Below are 21,915 nucleotides of genomic sequence, written 5' to 3'. Positions count from 1 at the left end.
CCTTTTATCTCTATTTTTTTTGGTTTTGTTTTAGTTGATAAGGACCACGGTCTAAAAGTCACAGGGGAGTGCATCAGGGGTTTGCTGCGACGTTCACGTTGAGTGTAAGGGGCTGCTGCAGGTCATTTTGCTCAGGGTCCGTGCTGCTCCTGGCTAGGGGCTGCTGGAGTTACAGTCATGGCTGGATGCAGGGAAGAATGGTCGGACTGTCATGGTGGAGTGGGTGATGGCAAGGATGGGAAGGAGGCAGGTGGGACTTTTTTCATTCTGGTATTATCCACATATTTTAGAAATTTAGAAATTTAAGAAATGTTTTAGAAGGGACCCAGAGTTTCTATTGTAATAACTGTAATGCTAAACTGTAACGTAACCAAGATTTTATGGTGGCTGGCAAACCTTTGAGGTTTCTAAACAGATTTGCTCATTGACTGATTTCCTCTGGCATAAATATGCACATGCCCTTGGGGTTGAACAGCAATCTACAAACTGGAGAACTGATTTCAGGCTGGGGGTGGATCTGGGGGTCTGCCTGGCTGTCCTGAGACCTCCCCGCTTGAATAAGGAGGACACAGCCTTGAAAGCAGTTGTGATCCATCCATGATTTCACCCCAGAAAAGCAGATCTACCTGAGACTGATTGTGCAAGATGACATCTGAATGTAATTTATCTAAAGGGAATCTTTCAGGAAGTCTGGAGAGAGATAAATGGAGCAGAATTAAAGTTACATGGGTTATCTATACGGTGATTTTTTTTCTGTAAGCATAATCCTGCTGTCCAGCCTTTTTTTTCTTTGTCGTACTGACTCCCTTAACGGTGTTCTTTTAAAAGTTCTGGCCATGAATAAGTGGTAGATATTCACCATTTTATTGTCACAGGCTACTCTTTTACCTGGGAACCTCATTGAATAACCTCATTAAATAGGGTTACTGTTGATTCTCCGTGCCTGTCCAGACCTGCACAGGTTTCAAATATAGTAATTAACAGTAATGTTGCCACGTATGAGTCTTTTTTACTGAGAAGGCAGTAGGCAGCCAGTCTGCCAGCCCCTTTCATTCAGGAGACTGCAGGCTATAGCCAGAGGAATGTCTCAGCAATGAATGGCTGACCCCTCATTCAGTGATCACCCTAACTCCTCCTAATTGAGGTTAACGCCAAAAGCATTGACACCTTGATGCTAACTCATTAGTGCCTGGAGGCTACTGGAGATTGCTGACAGCTCAGTGAAACACTCATTAGATTAAATTTAAAGGGAGAGTTTGACACCATGACCAATTAAGATATATTTGCATGGATCACATATGTATTTGCCTTTCCTCTTTGAAAATGTACCAAGACAATGCCATTCCCTTGCACTGTTTATAGAAGGATTCACAGCTGGTGTCTTTCTGCAAGCACGTGCACATTTCTCTGCTGTGCATGTACCACTGCCCTGCTGTTTTCTAGCTGCCCTCTCTTCTCTTTCTCCACTTTAATGTGAAGCAAACAGAAAATTCTCTGGGATTTGGAAAATCCTTGTTCCTGACCATGAAAAGAGAACGGGAAGAGTGGGACGGAGAGGGGAAATAAATAGCAATTTTGTGAAAGCCACCAAACGTGCAAATATATGCGACCTCCGTGATGGTGTCCCTTGGTACAACTGGGGTTTGTGAGCTGCTGCTGAAATAGAATAACAGTAACAGCCACTCAGGGGTGCCTGTAGCCCATTGATGAAAGGTACATGGGCATCAAATGTGTATTTAATTGCTGCGAAGTGCACTAATGATTTACACAATGTTGCCATGCCTACAGGCCTCAGCAAGGACTGTGCCGTTGTGCAATGCACTCACTTATTAAGAAGCAGTCCCTGCTATGAGTAATACAGTGGTTACATAGGCAGGGCCAGGCAGACTCTTGGAGAAAGTATTAGTCTAATTTTATGCATGGAGACAACATTTACACAAGGGTTTGTGTCATAGGAGCTGAACCTAAGATCTAGCAACATAATGCCTTACCTGTGCATGCCTCCTCCCTACCTAGTAGCTTATCAGTGTATATTCTGTGGTGACTTTGTTAGACAAGTAGATCCATGCTTTGTTCTCCAGGTGGGCTTTTCACCATGCAGTATCTCCTGCCTAATCCTTTCTTACATGAGATGAAAAGAAAGCAGCAGGATGTGGCAAGATAACTTCTATTTTTTTTCCTGTTTCGAACCTGAGCTGTGGCTCTCCACGGCCAAAACAACGAGGGAGGGAGCTCCGTAGCAGGCAGCCGTTAACACCCCCCTGCCCTGCTTGAACGAGGCAGGAAGGAGGATGCTTTGCCTTATACGACTTACATGACTTATGTGATTTATAACAGCTGAATGATGGCCAGCCTGGGTCTCTTCAGCCATGTGTCGCTAAAGAGCGTTTCTCTTGTTCCAGTCCAAGTGCTCGGCTGGGAGAGGCAAAGTGATGGTAGGGTGCCGAGGCTGACATTTCCGTGTCTTCCCACTACCCAGGAACATGCCCAGCCCCATTTCATCTTTCAGTGGAACGAGAGAAGTCCAGAGAACCACTCTTTTCCCCAACTTAAAACATTTTCTTGCATTTCTGTTTGATCTCTGAGGCCCAAGTCATGGATATTTTATCTTCTGGCTGTATGGAGGTCTTGGAATGGACTTTTACACTCTTGGTGTCTGGTCATCCCTGCACCTGTGCTTAGAGATGGGGATGCCAGTGAGGCATTTAAGAGTAGAGGCCTCCAAAAAGTTCCTTAGGTAATGTCTGCTCAGCGCAGATGACCTTTTGGGGGGCACCCCACCTTCAATTACAGTGGAGAGGAGATTGCCATGGGAGTTACACCCCAGCAGTCTTGTTCTTCAAGAAACTTTCCTAAACATTCAACTGGCATCTACTTTTTCTACCTCCATTCCATGACCTCCATTTATTCAAAGTGTATGCACACAAACAGTTAATGCACCTTCAGACAGACACTTCAAATACTGTTGACAGTGGCTACTTTTCATGTCCTGTTTTAGTCATTGTTTAGCTAAGCCATTCATGTTCAGCTCCTTTAATCTTTCCTCATAAATCAACCTGTCCAGTCACTCAATTGTCTTTTTGTTGCTCTTTTCCATAATTACCTATAACTTTTAACAAACACTGAGCAGGCTTATGATTATTCTTCCCCTGGGGGCCAGTGGGGACTTACAATTTCTTTGCCGTATATTAGCAATGGCTGTTTTTTCGGCATCGTGCAGCACCAGCACCACTACCCGGGAAGAAAAGCTGTCTCTCTCTCTGGAGGTTCAGTCCCAAGTATCCTGCTGCTCAGTATTTCACTTATTTTCCCTCATTTAGGTGAACTGAGCCAAGGACAGTAGCAATTTCTGAATGTCAGAATAGAGAAGCATTTCTGCATGGGGAAAACAAGATCATGGGGGACAGTATTATCATCCCTTGCTGGCTGGTTGTGTTCCCAGCCTTACTCATACAAAGGCCTGGGGCCTTAAGGATGACTGATACTGCATAATATAAACAATGAAGCAAATCCTACTAAATCCCTTTAGAAGATATTTAACTAAATTCCTAACCCATGAGGCCACCCTGGGCTATCTCTTATCTTTAAAAGCCATCTCACAGCTGCCTGCAAAGACTCTGGAGGCTGCTTAATCCAAGTAGGGGGACCCTTGGTGTCCGTGCCTTCAGGGGAAGGAGCGAAGGAGTGAGGTCAGAGACTTGGAGGTCTCTTTTTTGAATGGGTGTCACTCCATTGCAGTCCAAGCTAGAGCCTCAGGGAGAGGAAGATACCTGGTACGCAGGTCCATCTGGAGTCCCACAGGCCTGTTCCCTAGCTGGCCAAAAGTTGCCTCAGTCTGGATGCTCATAGCTCACAGTGACCTGGGAGGTATGTATCAGGGACTAGTTTGTAGATGTGACTTGCACTATCTAGTCCCTAGATCATATTTATTTGCTTCAAGCTTTGATGAAATTCTTGTAGTATTTCCTTCAGAAGAAAAAAACACCTCTTGGAATAGACAAGAAATGCCTTTTTTACAAGGGTACATGAAAAATTAGAAAGAAAATAGATCAGCTCATAAAAGGGCAAAACCCTACCACATTTCTTCCCCCTCCTCCTTATCAACAAGTGCTGTCTCTTTATTTTTGGGCAGGCGTGGTAGTTAGCACGGCCCAGTGGATGGGCGCTGGCCTAAGGCCAAGAGGCTTTCTTCTTAACCCTGATTTGTCACCAGCTCTTTGGTACTGGGCAGTCATTTGACTTCCTCCTGCCTTGTGTGGTTAGGCTGCAGGTCCTAGGGCTGTTTGCTCAGCATCTGGCATGAGAGAACAGCAGCCTCACCGCCTCCCTTGGGCTTTCAGTTTATGCATCTAGTGCAGACATGATCACACAGATGTGATGAGTCTCTGCTTTCAGTGCCTACAGTTGCTGTTGAACTTTATTGACAGGAAGCTTTGGAAAGATCAGGTGTTAAGCTCCTGCCTGACATATCCATTGTTGTCACGATAATTCACTCAGTCATGAATTCAATGACTATCTCACATTTCTCTTTCATTTTTTTGATTCTTCTGAAGTATTGTTATAATTCTTACTTCTATTAAAAATAACTAATATTAAATTCTCTTCTCCCCTATGTTTTTTCAGTGAAAAAACCAAACCATCCAGGATTTATCCTAGGATTACATACTAACACACATTTTTTAACGTGCTGTATATTTATCAAAGGGTCTGAATTCTGCTGTGTGAAAGCTGTACCCGATTCCCACAAGTAAGAAAGGCAAATTTTCTCCTCTGTGCTATTAGAGATTATCAAAACCTTCTGCAGATGCCTTGGGTATTGGTGAAGAATGAAGTATAGGATGTCAGTGCTGTGTTGTGGCTCTCTTCTGAGGGGATTGAGTCACCCAGTAAATTGGAGTTGGAACGTGTGTAATGTAAATTTTCTGTCAGATGGTTCTTAGCATATTACAGTATTAACAAACAAATGGATTTTATTTCCTTCCTCACCTCATCATTCTTAGTCCCCTAAGTTGTGCTTAATTAAAAATGAGGGTGCCTCTGACAGTAAAGAAAATGAAACGGAAGGCACAGATATTGGTTTGTATTTTTTGTTTTTCTTTCCTTCCTGTTCCCATTCAGCATTGTCAGGGTAGTGATTTTCTCTTAAGCAACACTTAGGCTTATGCATATGTTTGCATTTAATTTCCAGATGGGGAGGCAGGCTTCTAATAACAGTACAAGTTGCTGCTTTATAGATCTGGATGACTGACTTACCTTCCTTTTGCAGCTGGCCAAGAAACTGCGCCCCATACCCTGGGATGCCGACACACTCACGGCTGAGCCAGGCTTTTTGACTTTCAAGCTAGACTGGGGCAAGAAATGATTTACCTGTCCCAGACGGCAAAAAGGTTCACCAGCCCTTCACATATGTGAGGCTGGCTCGCTCTTGAATTCAGGATCATACGAACTGCTTTACTTTTTGGCATGATGGCTCTTTGTAAATGTGTTTCCTGAAGTCTTGAGCAGATAGGTTTTATTCAAGGAAATGTATTTCATCATTAGCACTGACATGTTGGTTAGGGCAAAAATATTTTCCTAAGTGAAGGGACTTGTAATGATTCCTCTCTGTTTCTCTGTAAGCACTCCTCTGCAGACTTCTTGGAGGGAACGCCATGTCTCTAACTGCATCTCAGGTGTCTTGTCCTGGCTTGGTGAGTTGTGTTTTCCTGAGGGACCTTACTGAGCGAGTCGTAGATCTCAGTATAGCTGGGTCCAGCCTACAGATGCTTTTGAAGTTCAAGACTGAAGGTTTGGACTAGCAGTGGATGCAATCTTGAGTGTAAATAGAGGGATGGAGTACTAAGTGCATAGACATATTGATCTGAATAGGAATGCCGTTGCAAATAGGTATGTTATTAAACACGGTCTAATGCTGACCAGATGTAGCCGTCTACAGTATAATCAGCTACATATGGACTAGATATGCTGGCCTCCCTTTGTAGTCAGTATATGAAAAGAAATAGGCATTTCTAGGTTGCAGTTCATCTCATTTTCAAGTAGATATCTCAGGTACCTTACAAGTGCTTATTTCTCTCTTTTGTTTTTAAAGGAACCCATGGTAACTAGACCAAGTGTGAATATTTGCATTGTTGACATCTAAGTTAGGTCAGATAATTCTTATCTTGAGGGTGTTTTCTACAAAATTACATATTTTCAACAACTATTTGTCATTGCTTTTCTGAGTCTTCAAACCTCACGAAGTTTAAATGAAGTTCTAGCACCTTGTTGATTATAAGTTTACTAAATTGCTTCAAATCTTTTTCTTTTTAAACTTACTAGTCTTTGACAGTTTCACATCTTATTACCAGAAAAGACAAAAATTAGGTATATAGTTCAATAATATCTGCTTTCGGGAAGTAATGTCTCTTCTGAAGGGTTCTTATTCTTCAGTGGGCTTGTACCCAGTTTTGCAGGATGGGATTCAGGTTTTGATACTGATACTGAACGTAGCTGTCTAGAAGTCAATGAGATATCAAAGCTCCTGCTGTAGCCAGTGAGCCAAGGAAACTTGGTTTTGTACTGACTAGATACCTAGAGCTGAGTTGCCCTTGTATACACACATGATGATATTGTAGACAATTTGTTTTATTTATAGGTCCTGCCTAATATTTGCACACCCTGTCTTTGATTTTTCAGCCTAGGGCCTTTCAAAAGCACTGGACACTCATGTTTAACTGGATCATTAACTGGGTATTTGACCAGCTGAATTATTCTCAGACTGTAAAGACCAGATCAGTGCTGATAATAATGGGAGCTCACAAACCTAATACCCATGTGGACATTTACATTGCAGACACCTAAATGCGGGTGTCTGAATCCAATGCTGACTCCCCCCCTTCTTGTCACTGTGCAAAGATGAAACCCTGGAAGGGGTTTATCTTTTTCTAAGGGATGCAGTGGTCCTAATATAGTTTCATTGCTCTGGCAGCTGTCCCTGTGGAGGACAGCAAGAATGCAAGAGAGAGAAGGCTAGTGTTGCTATTTATTTCTTGTTTTTAGCCATCTTTGAAAACAGATCCCCAAAATGGACATGGCAGTATTATCCTTCTTATGGCACAGAAGAGCAAAGAGCCTCTTCTCTATTTTGAGACATCAAAGGAATCCATGTCCTTCTGAAGGGCATTTCCTTTTCCCAGTTAGTGATAAAAGAAAAACTTTCCCATTCTTTTTATTTCAGTGGAAACTTACCCAGCTCAGAAGCAAGGGTTTGGGGTTAGGGCTAGAGTCTATAACATGGAAAACATGATAATTTGCAACCAGAAATGCTTTGTACCAACCCAAGAATAACAACTTTCTGCAGTCAAAAGCTCCTGGTGATATATATGCACTGTAGTAAAGCAGAGTGCTCTGGCAGGACCATATTTTGCACACCAGCTCTGTGGGATGTTTGTCCACACAAAAGCAGCTGCAGTGACACCAGCGGAGCTGTGAGCACCTCCATAACCCTCCTGCCTTCTGACTGCCCGGCTGTCCTGTGTGCACCGTGCGCTGCCAGGGCACAGCTGACCACAGCATGGCCCTCACATGCCTGGAGGTGTGTTACCCCAACAGCCTTATTCAAGCATGGGAGGTCCTGCCTGATTTGGAGGACATGTTCTGGCTCGACAAGAAGCTGCTTGCTTGGACAACCTGTGTCACCTGGAGAAAGGACCAGGGACCCTCTGGTGGAGTGAACACCCCCAGTAACACAGGGAAACTCTCTTCTCTCCAGCGAAGCAAAGCATTTAGTGCATGTAGCTTCCAGCTAGACCCCACAGCCTGGGAGGCTCCCTGGGGACTACCCAGCCCTGATCTTGGCAGAAGCCAGCACAGCCTAGTTAGAGTCCCTTCCAGCTGGCTCTGAGCCCGTTGGCACCATCTGCCAGCAGATGTGTTGCAGCATGCCATGGCTTGGCCACTTCACTGTCCCTGCACCATGGAGGCATCCTGGGAGCTACTGGTGTTGGTTTGGTGCCTGCCAGTAGGAAATCCCTGTGCCAGGGGTAATCCCCTTGACTTGCATCCCCCGGCATCTTCTGCCTCCTTTGTGTCTCCCAGGCAGCAGAGAGGGCAGGGGATGAGTCTGGATACATCGAGGAGGCAGCTACAACCTGCCAGGCATCCCTTTTGCATCACAGCGGCCGCTGCTCTGCACCAGTTGGGATATTTAACTGTGTTTAGGAGAGAGTCCACGTGGGCTACACTTGTGCAGTAAAAACATTCTCTGGCCCTAAGGGCAAGTGGCACAGCATGGCTTTCATTTGAAGAGACAAACTCTTTATACCCAGACTGTCTGCAGTGAAAAGTCCCCTGGCCGTGCTGTCCCCTGGACCATGCCAGGGTGCTGTTTGGGTGGGCACAGGCCAAAATATCTCTGGGAATTTTGTTAGTTACAACATGCGTACAATTGCAAGCCAGTGCTTAAGCCCTTTAGTTTATTAATATAAATATGCCCTGGATTTGACCTTCAGATCAAGGAGGTTTATTGATCATTATTCTTCCAGTCCCTCTTTGTTTATTCTTCAGTCTTTCTGGGATAACAGGCTACTGCATTCAGGAGCTTGGCATACTTAGAAACATCCCTGCTCCAGATCAGGACAGCTTTCCTGCCAGAAAGGGCTACAGGGCTGCAAAACAATCTCTTACAGGGGAAGTGTTGAGACAGTCCAGCCCTTGTGTGATGGAGAGTGAGTCTTGCATTGGCCAGAGAATGGCCAGCGAACCCTGAACTTGGGAGCGTTTTCTGCCTTGGCTCCCGTGATAGTGGGAGAGCAAGAGAGGGACAGAGGAGAGGGCTATGCCCTGCCGCTGCAGGGGAAGCCACCCCATTTTTGCTCATAGGCTGTTCTCAAATATTTTTGTCCAGTTCTTCCTCTTGTTTTTGTTGCCATAAGGTCGCAAAGAAAAACCTGCTAATGCCAATTGTTCCCTCTGCACGTGGGACACGGCCACTCAGCCGCTCAACAAGTCTTCTCTTGTCCTTTTCCTGGGCTCCCCTTCTCAGAGAGCAGCAGCTGCTCCATGTATCGCTATCCGGTACATTCAGGGCAGGAGGATGTCTCCTCTCTGATACTAATGACTTTGCCTGTGATTTCTCAGCCTGTTTGGAAGGAAAAAGAAGTTGTTGGGCAACATCCACCGTTATTTAGATTGGTGGTGGAAACCAAGCTGGCCTAATTTAATAACTTTGAAAAATACAGACTCCTCAGAGCAGTGTTTCTTTTGGACATGTACATTCAAGTAACATGTAATTTATTTCTTTAATTAAAAAAACCCCTAATACTCTTTATTTAAAGTTCCCAGTTCAGTCTGAACTCTGCTTTGCTTTGAAGGTGCTTGGGATCATATCCTGTAGTCAGGAGAAGCTGGAGCATTTCTAGTCATTAACCAAGAATGAGTCTGAAAGGGGCTTTGGGGTTCAGAAATTAGGAGGTGTTGGAGTAACCTTTCTAGTCAAGGTTGAATCCCTTCTTAGACAACAGCTGTTGCAGGGAGAAAGGCCAAACTCCCTGAACACGCTGGGCAAAGCAGGTCAGTAAGGGATGATGTCCAAGCGGGTCCTAGGACCTGCTGCAAAATCTTTCAGTGGAGTCAACAGGTTTTCAGTCAGGTCTCAGACGATTCTGTTCTGCAATAAACACAGAGGAACAGCAGTAATTGTAGACCATGGCGTTCATTTTGGTCACTATGATGTTATTATAACTGATTCCCAGTCCACAAACACACCCTGTTTCCTTTGCTTGCCTGGCAGCTCTTATGAACCAGACATGCTGTTGAAAGGGAGCTGCAGATAATGTGGTTTCCCTGAACCTTTCAAACATGTTATAAAACCAGTGGAGCCAAAGTAATCATCATTATTAGTAAGCAGACTTGGAGCCTGACTCTGAATCCGCTAACAACCTGCGTTCGTGTGCATCCTCCCTGCCTTTGGTGACTAAGGTTTCACTGTGAGATTAGGGGTTGAAGGCTCTGAGATAAAAATTTCAGCTGTGCGCCTCTTAGTGCTATAAAGCCTATAGAATATCAGAAAATTTATTGCTGTGACTTAGTCACAAACTCCCTGGAGCGAACAAGGGTTGTGGACCTCATGATAAATAGCACGTGCTAATATTTAGCAAATGATAATGCAGACCACAGAAAAGTACGGAGAGAGGAAAATATATTCCCAAGGGCTGATAACTAATGTAAAGAGCCAAGAAATAGTTTTGAGTGGGAGGGAATTTCCCCAGCTTCCCTCCTCCATGGATAAGTCTGTGCCTTACTGATGCGCTGCACAGGGTGCAGCATTGATCTCTCCAGCACCAAAGTTACGCCTGGCAATAGTTCAGAATATACAAATTCACAAAGCCCCGCAGGCAGAGCAGACCTGATGTTTTCCAGCCCCAGCTGGAAGGTTATACAGGCTATATTTGAAGCAGCTGAAACAGCTTGTGGCTAAAGCTTAACTGGTTGTTTACAGGGCTCCTCCGATGCCTCTGTGCCATCTGCTCCATGCACAGGGTGGGTACTTTACAAGACCATTTCCCTGTCACCGCTTCCCAGCTAGTCCCTTTCCAGAGAGCTAAAAAATCCTCCGTCTTCTTGCAGCCAACCAGCGAGGGCATATCCCCGCTAGGAATCTCCCTGTGCCTGGGATATGCCCTCCTGGAAGAGTCATGTTCCCTTACCATAAACAGAAATGTGCCATCAGAGAGGATGAGGCACATGTAATATGATGTCAGATGACGGTGGGTGAGCCCTGCTTGAATCAGGATCACTTGGTGAGGTGTTAAACATGCGTGTGTACAGACAGCACCATTCTGGTGAGCGCTGTGCCAAATTATGTCAGTCCTTGAGGCAGGAGGGGTTGTACAGCTGGTAGGTGGTTGCAGTAAGCCAGGGCTGGGGTGACCCACAGCCTCTTTTCCTTTTTGTGGCCTTAAACAGAGGCAGCTGGAAGGTGGGTGATGCTGACCAGCTGTGTCTGCCACTTGCAGTATGGGATGGAGAAGGGGCCAGGCATGGTAAATTCCAGGTGAATGAATAGAAGGAGATGAGAGGGAGGAATGAGAGGGGCAAATCACAGCTTTGAGACAGGATGGGTCTGCAGTGGATGGAGCTGCTTCCCCTTAATGCCCGCAGGAGATCTGTACCTACTTCATCACCATATTCTGACCTCCGTTAGAAGTTGGTCTTTTTGCCTAAAATATTATATGCAGAGAATCTGTTTATTCATCCCCAACCCTGGCCCAGTGCAACGCAAGCACGCAGCATGCCATGGGTCGTTACAGGGTGATGCATGCCTTTGCAGAGCTGGCTGCGCTACAGTGATGGAAAATGCCCACCTCATGCACCACCACTGTGCTTAATCCACAGCTGAAATGAGGAGAGCTCGGAGGCAGAGGGCAGCAATTGCCTAATGACTTTTGGTATTACTTTGGGGTGGGAGGTGTAAAATGATGCAGGCAAACAACTGAACATGAAGGGTAAGGCTTTGCTTGCAGTGGAATTTGATTCAGATATTTCCATCAGTTGTGAGAAATACAGCCTGTCGGTGATCAGAGATACAGTCATGACACTTCCGAAAGACAAGGATTAGAACTGCAACCTGTGTCCAGTGTGACGTGTTTGTGCTTGGCCTCATAACGTGAGAATTAAAGTTGCCTGTGTGATTATGTGGAAACTGCAGTAAAACATACATAAAACCAAATTGTGGGTCATGCGTTTCAGATGCTGGAAAGGGAGAAATGATAGATAGCCTGTGGCAAAATCTGATGTATGTATGTGTGACTGCAAAAGATCAGAAGAAGGCATAAGCATCTGATTTAGAATACTTGTACTGCAGAGGCAGATTTGTAGCATATGTTGAGAGCTTATAGGGAACAGACCATGTAGTATGTGATACCACACGCAGAGAGAGCTAGCACACTGGAAGCTTCATTCTCCTGGGAAAAAGATCACGGAGCAACATTTATTTTTAAGAGGCACCCTCATGTTTTATTTATTCATTGCTTTCTGTCATGATATTTGATAGCATTGCATTTCATCACTTGGAGATGCATTGCTTGGGAATGCAGGCTTGGAGAGTACCTATGCTCTGCTCAAACCCATTTCCCTGCGGTTGCATACCTTACTAGTCCCATCATTTGACCATTGTGTGTCCTGAGAGCAAATTGTGTCTAGTTAGGTTTAGCTAATGAAGTACATCCTGGGAGAGATGCACTGGAGGAGGATGTCATAGATTAGTAGACCAAAGGAGCAGGTCAGTGATATGCTCGCAAGTAGTAAGTCCAACGCTTCCTCCGGAGTTTAAAATAAATTAACGTGAAAACTGTACAGTTTCAAACCCCTGTGTGCTCAAATCAGAGCAGCAGTGCCATAAATAAACGTGCTCCTCATCCTCGTTCCTTCCACATAACACAAGGGAGCTGGCTGTCCTGCCTGTGCCCTCCCTCTGCTCAACCTGACAGCCCTTTTTATGAGCAGACTGAAATACTGTGTGTTCAACCTCTGGCTATGGGTGAGCAGGAGCCTCAGATAGTTGTCTACCTGTCTGCTGGAGTGGAGGTGACTGGTGGAGGCACATCCCCACTGGCCAAGAATCTCTCATCTGCGGTGACACACAGACACTTCTGTCAACATCTCCTTCATGCTGGACGAAATACCATTTGGGTGAGGCCAGGGGGAGCAACCTTTCTCCTTCAGATCCCTTTTCCAGTGACTGGGGGCTGCTTCCAGGGTATTGAACAGGCAGCCAAGGCCTCTCACTGCTCTCTCTGCTGACATTGTCACTCAGCATCCTCCTGCAGCATAGCTAGGGGGAACGGGGAGTCTGCTGGCTACTTTCCAGCCACCAACAGCTGCATGTTCCCTCCTGAGAAGCAGTTCTGGTCCAAGAGAGATGGCCTGATGCAATGAAATTTAGGGAAAGACCTGAGGCAAAGCTGCAGAACTGGGAGGAAGGGATCGTTGCTGGGAGAGGGACAGTGGGAAAGACTATAGGAAGGGAACTGACAATAGCAAAGGGAGAAATGATTGGCAATCGGAGGAAGGTGGGGCTGATGGAGAGGGAACGGAAGGGAAAACTCTGAGAGGAGTAGTTCGATCACTTTGTAGATAATACTTGAGCCAGGATTTAATTTTTTTTTATTCCAACTCTGATCTGTGATTTACTGCAGAAGAATTGTTTTATTGTTGTATGCCTGACTTTCCCCATTTATGAAACAGGGATAATGGCCATTAGCAACCCTATAGCAGGTGAGGGCATCTTAAGATCCTAGTCTGGAAGTGTTGACATTTGAGCATTATTGATAGACTTGTGGAGACAGGCTGTCTCTGTGAATACTTCTGCAAAAATCTTCTTGTGTCTTTAAATTTGGCAGCTCCTAGAGCACAAACACCAAACCTGAAGCACCTTCACAAGGTCTGACGCTGGTTCTTATGTCCTTAACTGTTCTGCCTCCTCGTGACAGGTTTTGCAATGTCTGGTGATGTAGTGGCTGTCATAAGGGGAGGGAGCAGCAGAGCTCTGAGCACTTCCTTAAGGAGCAACCAGCCACAAGATTTGTCTGCAGCTCCAAAAGTGCAAGTGATGGAGGTCTCTGCCTGCATCAGTGCTGGAGAACCGGGCAGACCTGGGTGACCTTAGACAAATCATTTATTCCCTCTCTGTTTCAGCTCTCTATTTAAAAAAAAAAAAGTGAGGATACTTTCCAGGACAGTGATGAATGTAAGTAAGATAAAGAGTAGGACGTGATGAGGTGTAGTGAGAGAGTCCATGGAAACGCACAGATAGAAGTTCATCTGAAAGGTGGATGTTTGTCATCTGCCGTTCATTGTACCATTCACCTTGCTGCACTCCACCCTCAGTCGGTGACCATTACGATCACTCAGAGACTTGAAGTGATTTTAACAAATTGCCTGAGATGTGCTGTTTCTCATTTCAATAGGTCTTAGTCAAGACAACAGAGGTAAATAATTCAATGTCACATTGTGATAGCAAAAGACTAAAGATGCTGATATCAAGAAACTTACCTAGTCCATTTTGATCTTTTTTGTCTTGCTTTTCTTGTCTCATCAAACAATCACTGCTGGACTTCACAACTGTGTCTCTTTGAGATCCTCTCTTATGATCCACAGCCCAAGCCTGAAGCTCCCTAAAGGACTGGTCATTTTGAAGATCTTTCTTTGCCATATCTTCGGATGTACTCAGTTCTCTTTTCAGAACCCAAGTAAGTGATGAGGTTGTCAGATATAAGTATTTCAGATACAGTTGTGACCGTTAGGCTCATACTTGTCTACCCTTATCCATGTGCTTGTGCTTCTCTTGCATATGTGCATAGTAGATCTGTTGCCTGGTGGGACGTAGTAGGGAGCCAGAGATGTTCAATAGCTTGGTGTTCAGTTACTTGGAAGTTTCGCATCTTCTGAACCAAGGCAGTACTTGGCCTTTATTTTCCTCCCACTTTGCTGTCCCAGAACTGCCCTGGCCAGTTATTACATTTATGCCAGTCTGAGTCACAGGGCAGCTGGAACAAGCTGTTCTCTTCATCACTCTTTGGAGCAGTCTGTCTGCTTTAAAAGGGTAGGGCCCCTTGTAAAGGCCGCTTAATTTTCTTCAATTTACATCATTTTCCTGCTCAGATGTTTGGCTTTTTGTGTGTGTGTGTGTCTCTAAACTTCAAGAACTCTGTTGAAACAGCTATTTAATTTCTGCTGATGGAAATTCACATTTATGTTCAGTGGAATGACACAAAGAAATGAAGAGCTCTTTCTTCATGACCCTGATCCCCACCTTTAATCACAAAAAATTGATGATTCAGACATTAAACTGATCCAGAATTCTGTTCTTATTACTGGGGTGACCCCCATTATATGTGGTGGAAAAAAGAGTTCTGATCTCTGCAAAGAGTGGCTCTAGGCACTAACTTTTTCACGTGCCAAAATACCTTACTGCTGTTCCTGTGGGTTAGCTGGCTTTCACCAAGTTGGGAAACATCCATAAACAGAGCTGTGAGTGGAAGTGACATGTTTACCTCGCCTTGTCTCCTTTCATCCCATTTTAGACCTCAAACTGTCTAACAGCATTAGGAAGCCCCACAGAATGAGAACTTGAGGTCAGTACTGCTGGATTTACCGAATCTCTGTGCTGCCTCCTGACACTAACATTAACTGAATATGCTGGGAATGGGGCAGAATACGACCTCTGTGAGACGAGTTTCAGGGATATGGGAAACAGGAAAATCTTAGAAATAAAACTTGGGAAACCAGATCTGCCTGCTATGTTTTTATTGCAATTAGTCAAGGAGCTGGCTCACATAAGCCATCTCTGAAAAACAGAAGAATCAAACAAGAACTAGAGGACAGAGGAAAATACGTTGTATTGATCTTTACGAATAAACAGCAGCCATTAAAAGAGCTAGTAACTATCCAATAACTTTGGCTTCCATCTCTAGTAAAACAGTCTAAATAAGGAAAGAAGAAGAATTTGCTGTGCCATGCATTCACATGGAGCCATGTGTATCTTAGCTAACCCTCAAGACAGTTGCCAAAACAGAATGTAAATGATGGAAAAAGAAAGGGGTGAATTTTGTCGTAACAGAAAAATGGAGAAAATACTAAACAAAGTAAATCTGTAAGCAGTTAAAGCAAACCTCATGCCTGGTGAAGAAGAGTTTATTGAGTTTTCTGTGTGACTCAGAGCACACTTTAGTTATTAATTCAATTCCTTTAGTGGCATGTAGGAAGTATGCAGACCCTCTACACAAGTTAACTTTACCATTGAAAAGGAACATGAATGACACACGCATAGATTTGTAAGAAGCAAATCCAGACGTAACTTAATCACTTACTTTGATCCAACTTCAGACCAAGTAGATGAAAAGAATGTGGTCATTTAATCTGTGTAAATAAGATGTCTGTTCATGTACTGAGGCAATTAATGTATTGTTTCATGAAGACTGAGCTGAAAAATTAATTTAGATTGACTGGAGATGAAGATTATAAAACAGACTGAAAACAGGCTGGAGGGACCAGAAACACATAGTGATGAATAAATGCCAACACTTGGTGGGAGATACCTCAGGGGAGCAGTAGGGAACAATGTTAAACTGTTTTTGCTTAAGATCCTTATTAATGATTTGGAGGAGGGTTGGCTATGATGTAAGCTCAGTGCTGGGATGGTGCTCATCTTGGGAGAGATCATGCTTTCCAAAGCACTAATGCTAACAACTTTTGATCTGGCAAATTTTGGATAAATCAGAATCACAGAAAATGGTGCCAAAAAGTTCAGTCTGGGGGCCCTACCTGGAGTCCTAGTGATTGCACCTGTCTGTAGATGCTTCACTTTGAAATCTAGGTCCATGAGGTCCACCATTTAGAGCAAACGTAAGCTCTTTTGTTTTCCACTATGATTCAGCCTCTCCCACTTATTTATCTAATGTTTGTCCAACTCTGTCCACACTGGAGTCTCCACACCAGAGCCTCCTGGCTGACCCCATAAACGTGCTGTTTCATTGTACTGGTATTTGAACATGTACTGTGATTCTAGCAAGTATCTTGATACTATTAAACATTTCAGACACAGGGCTGGTGAAGCAACAGGGGGTTGTAGGGTCTCTGTTTCCTTACTAATTTTACTGTTCCCCAGCCTGTTTCCAGAGGGCTGGGATTTACTCAGTGAAAGCTGCACTTCAAGACTGTCCTTTGGGGACTATCATCATTGCTTTGAGAGTGGAAATTCAGTCGCCTGGGTCATCTGTCACCTCTTGACTTTGATCGTGGGTGTTCAGCAGTCCTACTGAGGGGAGAAGGGCATGGTGCTGGCTGGGAAAAGGGATGGGACAATGCAGCTTGCCTTGCTGCACACATCTGGGCAAAAGGAGCTGAACAGGTAACCCCATCCCATATCTGGAAGGAGGTGCAGGGAGAGAGTTACAGGAAAAGCAGAGCAATTTTTCTATCATTTCGCAATGCATTTTTTGGCACTGTCCATCACTAGCTGTAAGGCCCAGCAGAAGTTATTCATCCATTAGACATTGCCGTGCTGCCCCAGGAGTGCTGCACCACCGTGCGTGTCTTCTGCAAGGCTCAGGAAGAAATACCGTGGGATTGTCTGTGCTGGGTTCAGTTTGCAGGCCACCAGTTCGACAAGGCTGGTTTATATTCTGTGTTGTGAACTCCCTGGGGCAGGGAATGTCTTAATGGGTTTCATTTACACAATGGGGTTGCTTCTTTGTGGTCTTAAGGAAACATGCACAGTGTTTAGACACTGAATAGCAGGATTGAGATTAGGAGGTATATTAAAGCATGAGTGACAAAAGGGACAAGCCATAGCCAAAAAGCAGGTGAAGATGGAGAGAGCGAGCGAGCGTTAAGCACTTCAGCCCCTGCAAGAATCTCAGTTTCCTCTGTGGAGTCTTCTGGTTTGGGTAGAGATACCATCAAATATGGCAGTCTGAGGGTCACAAATGCCAAATTTTCTTCTTCTCCTTCTCCAGTGCTTGGCTGAAGGAAACATTCCTCACATATTCCTGTGCTTAAGTGAACGTTGGTTTGGGACTTGAGTAGGAGGAATGACTAAGAACTAAGAATTAATTGCTTGATTCATTCTCTGATCATTCTTTACAAGTATTAGAAAAGGTGTTATTATCTATTACTGCTGAAAGATCATTATTTTAATTGTCCTTTGATGAGAACAGAAAACAAGAGAATCAGTTACTCAGTGTGTTCCATTAGTAGTATGTTAAAGAAAAAAGCAGGGTCTCATGAAGGTTTTCCCAAAGATGACATTTATTAGGTTGTAAAATAGCCTCCCACAGAAGCATTTGTAGCCCTGTCAATTGATAGGTTACTGAGACCAAGAGGCCATAAGCCCTCCCTCAATTAATTGCTGTTTGAACTGGAGTGAAACTTTAAAAAAGTTGATTTGAAGATTCCCAGTGACTGTGAGTATCCCACAACCCTTGCAAAATTGTCAAAGAAACTGGATTTATTTCTGTTCTGAATGTCTAGATTCAACTTCTAGCTACCGGCCATTGCTAGAACTTTTACTCTTAAGGCTGAAGAAACCTCGTTGGCTAATTTTTAGTCTCTCTTTAAATACTTATAGTCTGTGATTAAGAAACCTCTCGGCCTTTTCTTTGTAAAATTAAAGAGGTATATCTTCTCATGCCTTTCTCCAGAATGAAGTTTCCCAATTCTTCGTTCATTCTTGTGACTTTTCCCTGAATTCTTTCCCATTTCTTAGTGTCTGCAGCCTCTGAAATAGGCTCGGAATATCAGCAGCAGTTGCACCAATGCCAAATTGGGATGATATATACTTTTCTTTGCTTCTTCTACTTGATATTACATCTCTAGTATATGCGTTACACTGCTGAAGATGTCAGACTGGTAGTCCATATTAAACCAATTTGATTCTATAACTTGCTAGGCTTTTTCCAATTTGCTTCTGGCCTCCTTTCTCATGTCTGAGAAGCAAGATCTCCACTTTTTATAGTGGAGAACTTACATCAGGACATTCCATATGTCTGTACTGAAATTCATACTGTTGGCTTGTGTGCAGTTTACTGGATTGCTTTCTGCATTGCTTTGGTTTATTATCCTCTTCATTCTATACCACTTCCCCAGACTTTCACAAACTTACTAATTTAACCTTAAAACTTAATAATTTAACCTTTTCTTCCATGTCAGCAGTAAAAATATTAAATAGCAACTAGTAAGACAGGATCACTCACTGAGTGAACAGTTGCAGTTTACTATTTCATTTGGAAAGGTATCAGCTGGTCTCCAATACATCTACACTGTACTATGTTGATTTTAAACCAGTCAAGTTTATTACTCAATAATTTAAGTCTGGTGCTTTTCAGAAGCATCAACCCTGTTACTTTTACCCATCTCATTTTAGGCTTATCAAAATCTGAGACTGGATTAATTTCCCAAGACCCCTTTTCCATTAACCATTGTTGATGGACATTATTTATTTAGTTGTTGAGTCCCATCATAGCTGTTCTGTGTTTTTGCTGGGATTGATGTGAAGCAGACAAGCCTATGATGAGAGGCTTATTTACCCCTTTTTAATGTGATGGTAGGACTATTTACCCCTTTTTAATATATGTAGTGTGTGAAGAGCATCAACTTATTTACCGCCTTCTAAAGTCTTCCAGGAGTTACAGAAAAGCATTGTGTTGCAGTGAACCGGGGGCATACATACAAGCAGCCACTGGATTTCACTAAGGGCTTTTAATTTTTAATATTATTCTAAACGTGACTGTTGATTTTTATTATTGTATCGTACTCCTTTCTGAGTAGCAGTTTGCATTCAGAATCTCTTGGGTTTTGCGCTTCTTCAGAAAACGGATAGGAGGAATCTTTGGGAAGATCACCTGACCTGGCCTGAACTATTTTATTTTGTGTTCTATTCCTGCACTCATCAGATGAGCATTTGAACATCTTCCAGTAGTGCATTAAGCAAAATGATTATACATCTTTCAACTATTGTTTTCACAGCCTCCCCTCTGGGGAGGAGTGTTTGAAGTGCAGCATATTATTTTGATAGGATTTTAAGGCGGTTTGATTTTTGTGAAATGTGTATCCTCTTATGGATTTTATTTCCCATAGGAGATGCTAAAGAATTGCACCATGAACTTTTAGTGAACGGGGATGTGATTTAAAGTAGTCTGCAGTTCCTAAAGGAATTCATTCCACCATTTTGATGAGACCCTTATTTCTCTTTCCATCAAGCCAGAGGATCATAGTTGCTTACCATTGTCTTTTTCTGGACCTTTAGTATGTCTTGGAGGTGTCCTGGGTCCAGACGACAAAGGTGAGGATCAGGGCACAGAATTAATTTCAGACTTCTTCAGGAAGCTGGACTAGATGGTGGAGGAGAGGTTTGACGTGCAGTGATATTCTCAGCTGGCTGAGTTTCTTGTCTCACGATATCTCCATGTCCATATCTGTCCCATAGTTGTATTCATCTAGCCAGCCCAACCTGAAAGGCATTATTCAGAAATAGCAGTATATTTATGTAAGGCTTCCTAGCAGCAGTGCTGCTGCTGGAGACGTGGCTGTTCCTGTGACCAGAGGTAGCTTCACCTCCAACTTTAAAGGTCTAAAGCTATTCAACAAATGCCATGCCAGGAAGGAGGGGGCTTCTTCATGATCATCACAACACTGGCGCTGGAAGCCAGCAGTGTTTTATCCACATCTACGGTGCCAGGTGAGCTTGCTGAGAAGGGCTGTGTTTATTCTTTTGTCTTGTAGTGTGTTGCCAAAGACTCTCCCTTTTCTCGTCCTGCAATTCCTTCCCTCTTGCAGGTAAGAGATACTGGTTGAGTATTGCAGTGAGGTGAGTCCTGGTTGATATGTGTAATTTTTTGCTGTTGTGCCAAATGCAGAAGAACCATGTGGTTTGAGAAGATTTTGATATCTTATCTCAGGGGTGGATTTTCAAACAGTTGACTTCACAGGAACTATGGCAGTCTGAGGCTCTGCAGCTGACAGTTCATGGCTGTGGTATCAGCAGCTTTTAAGGAGTCAATCTCAATGTAACATAATAAACAATAATATTTAGTTTCAGGCCAGAAATCTTCTTCATCATCCATGATATTTGTGGCAGTCATGATTTCTTGACTGTAGCACAAATCTAATGTATGCAAGGATAGACACTTCCAGATGTGCTTCCAGGCCTGAATCCAGAGCTAGAAATCTATACCATACTTCATTCAAGAGCAATGGAAAGAGAGCCTGGATACCCCTTTATTTCTTTGAGCTGCCTCCATATTTCAAGAGCAGAGGCTTTGTAGCATGAAGGTATTATTTAAGGTTATTCCTGTGCTGATTGCAAGCGCTCACTTCTTTGCATTTTAAGAATTAAGTGCTCTCAGGGTGGAAGTGGTGTGTCTCAGCTGAAGACTTTCTTAAGATAGTCTGCTAGTGATCAATTGTCTATAGCCAGACATCTGGTAAGAATCATATGGCAAGAATCAGATCTGTAAGTCTCAAATATCCCCCTGAGATGAGTTAGACTGCTCCAGTGGAGTCTGTTCCCTGGGACAGTAATTCTGATTCATTTCCATGCCACAGATTTGTGCATCCATTCATAGCAGACCTCAGATTGCAACACTGGACACCAGCTATTCTGCTTTCTTTTTCTCAGATGCTAGAGCTTATTTCTAGGGCTTTCTTTTTTTTTTTCCCTCTTTTTTTTTCCTTGTTGTCTTTTGTTCTTAATTTTCCCTCTTTTCCACTCTTTCAGTTTCTATATGGGTAAAATTACGCATCTCAGCTTAGAATTTATGTTAACTTGTACTTGTCTCCTGTTCTTGCTCATGATGGCTTAGAAAGCCTGGAAGAAAATGCTGTAATTTAATGTCCATTCATGTGTGTTTTCAGTAGTTCCCTTTAAACATAGCTACATATAGAAACCTTGGCAAGTACAGAAATAACAGAAATGCCATCTCCACTATTCCATGGAGTACCACACAGTCGTTACAGGGATAAGTTGTCCTTATTTTCTATAGGAATATCTCATCTCTTCAAAGGCTGTCCCTTTGACTCCGCAGCTGATCTATCTTCCTGTTAGCTGCTGCAACCTAGGATTGGAAGCGTTTGGGTAGATGGTGCCAGAGACACCTCAGCTATAGTCCCAGCAAGGGAAGCTCTGAGGACTATACTGAAACTCAACTGTAATCCCCAATTTATATTACTGCAGAATACAGTATTGTATGGAGGTGTTTGGGCTAGCTCCACACGGAGCAAGACAATACCCACAGCGCATCCAAGCTAATGTGCTCTGTCGGTAAGGCTTATCAGTTCAAGAAGCAATGTCCCTTGCATAGCTTTGCTGCATCTGGACCAAGCTGGTGCATTTGCCTACCAAGTGGTGTCCTGCAGCATGAGGTAGCATTGCCAGTTTGG

The 21,915-nt window shown here is 43.7% G+C and overlaps 1 protein-coding gene across 2 annotated transcripts in view; it reads left to right on the top strand.

Moving 5' to 3' along the window:
• The window catches only part of EVA1A (eva-1 homolog A, regulator of programmed cell death), a 215,395-nt gene that overhangs the window by 114,857 nt on the left and 78,623 nt on the right, over positions 1-21,915 (top strand). The window contains exon 1 of one of the 2 annotated variants that reach the window (XM_076332674.1): positions 20,290-20,313. The exons of the other annotated variant lie outside the window; for it this stretch is intronic. The gene's annotated coding sequence lies outside the window, so the exon portion shown is untranslated. Of the gene's footprint in view, positions 1-20,289; positions 20,314-21,915 lie in introns of those variants that run through there. 2 annotated transcript variants of the gene reach the window in all.

The sequence above is a fragment of the Aptenodytes patagonicus genome, chromosome 3 (genome assembly GCF_965638725.1).
Source record: "Aptenodytes patagonicus chromosome 3, bAptPat1.pri.cur, whole genome shotgun sequence".
Taxonomy (NCBI): Eukaryota; Metazoa; Chordata; class Aves; order Sphenisciformes; family Spheniscidae; genus Aptenodytes; species Aptenodytes patagonicus.
The sequence above is the reverse complement of the archived record's forward strand: the minus strand, read 5'-3'. Positions and strand labels throughout refer to the sequence as shown.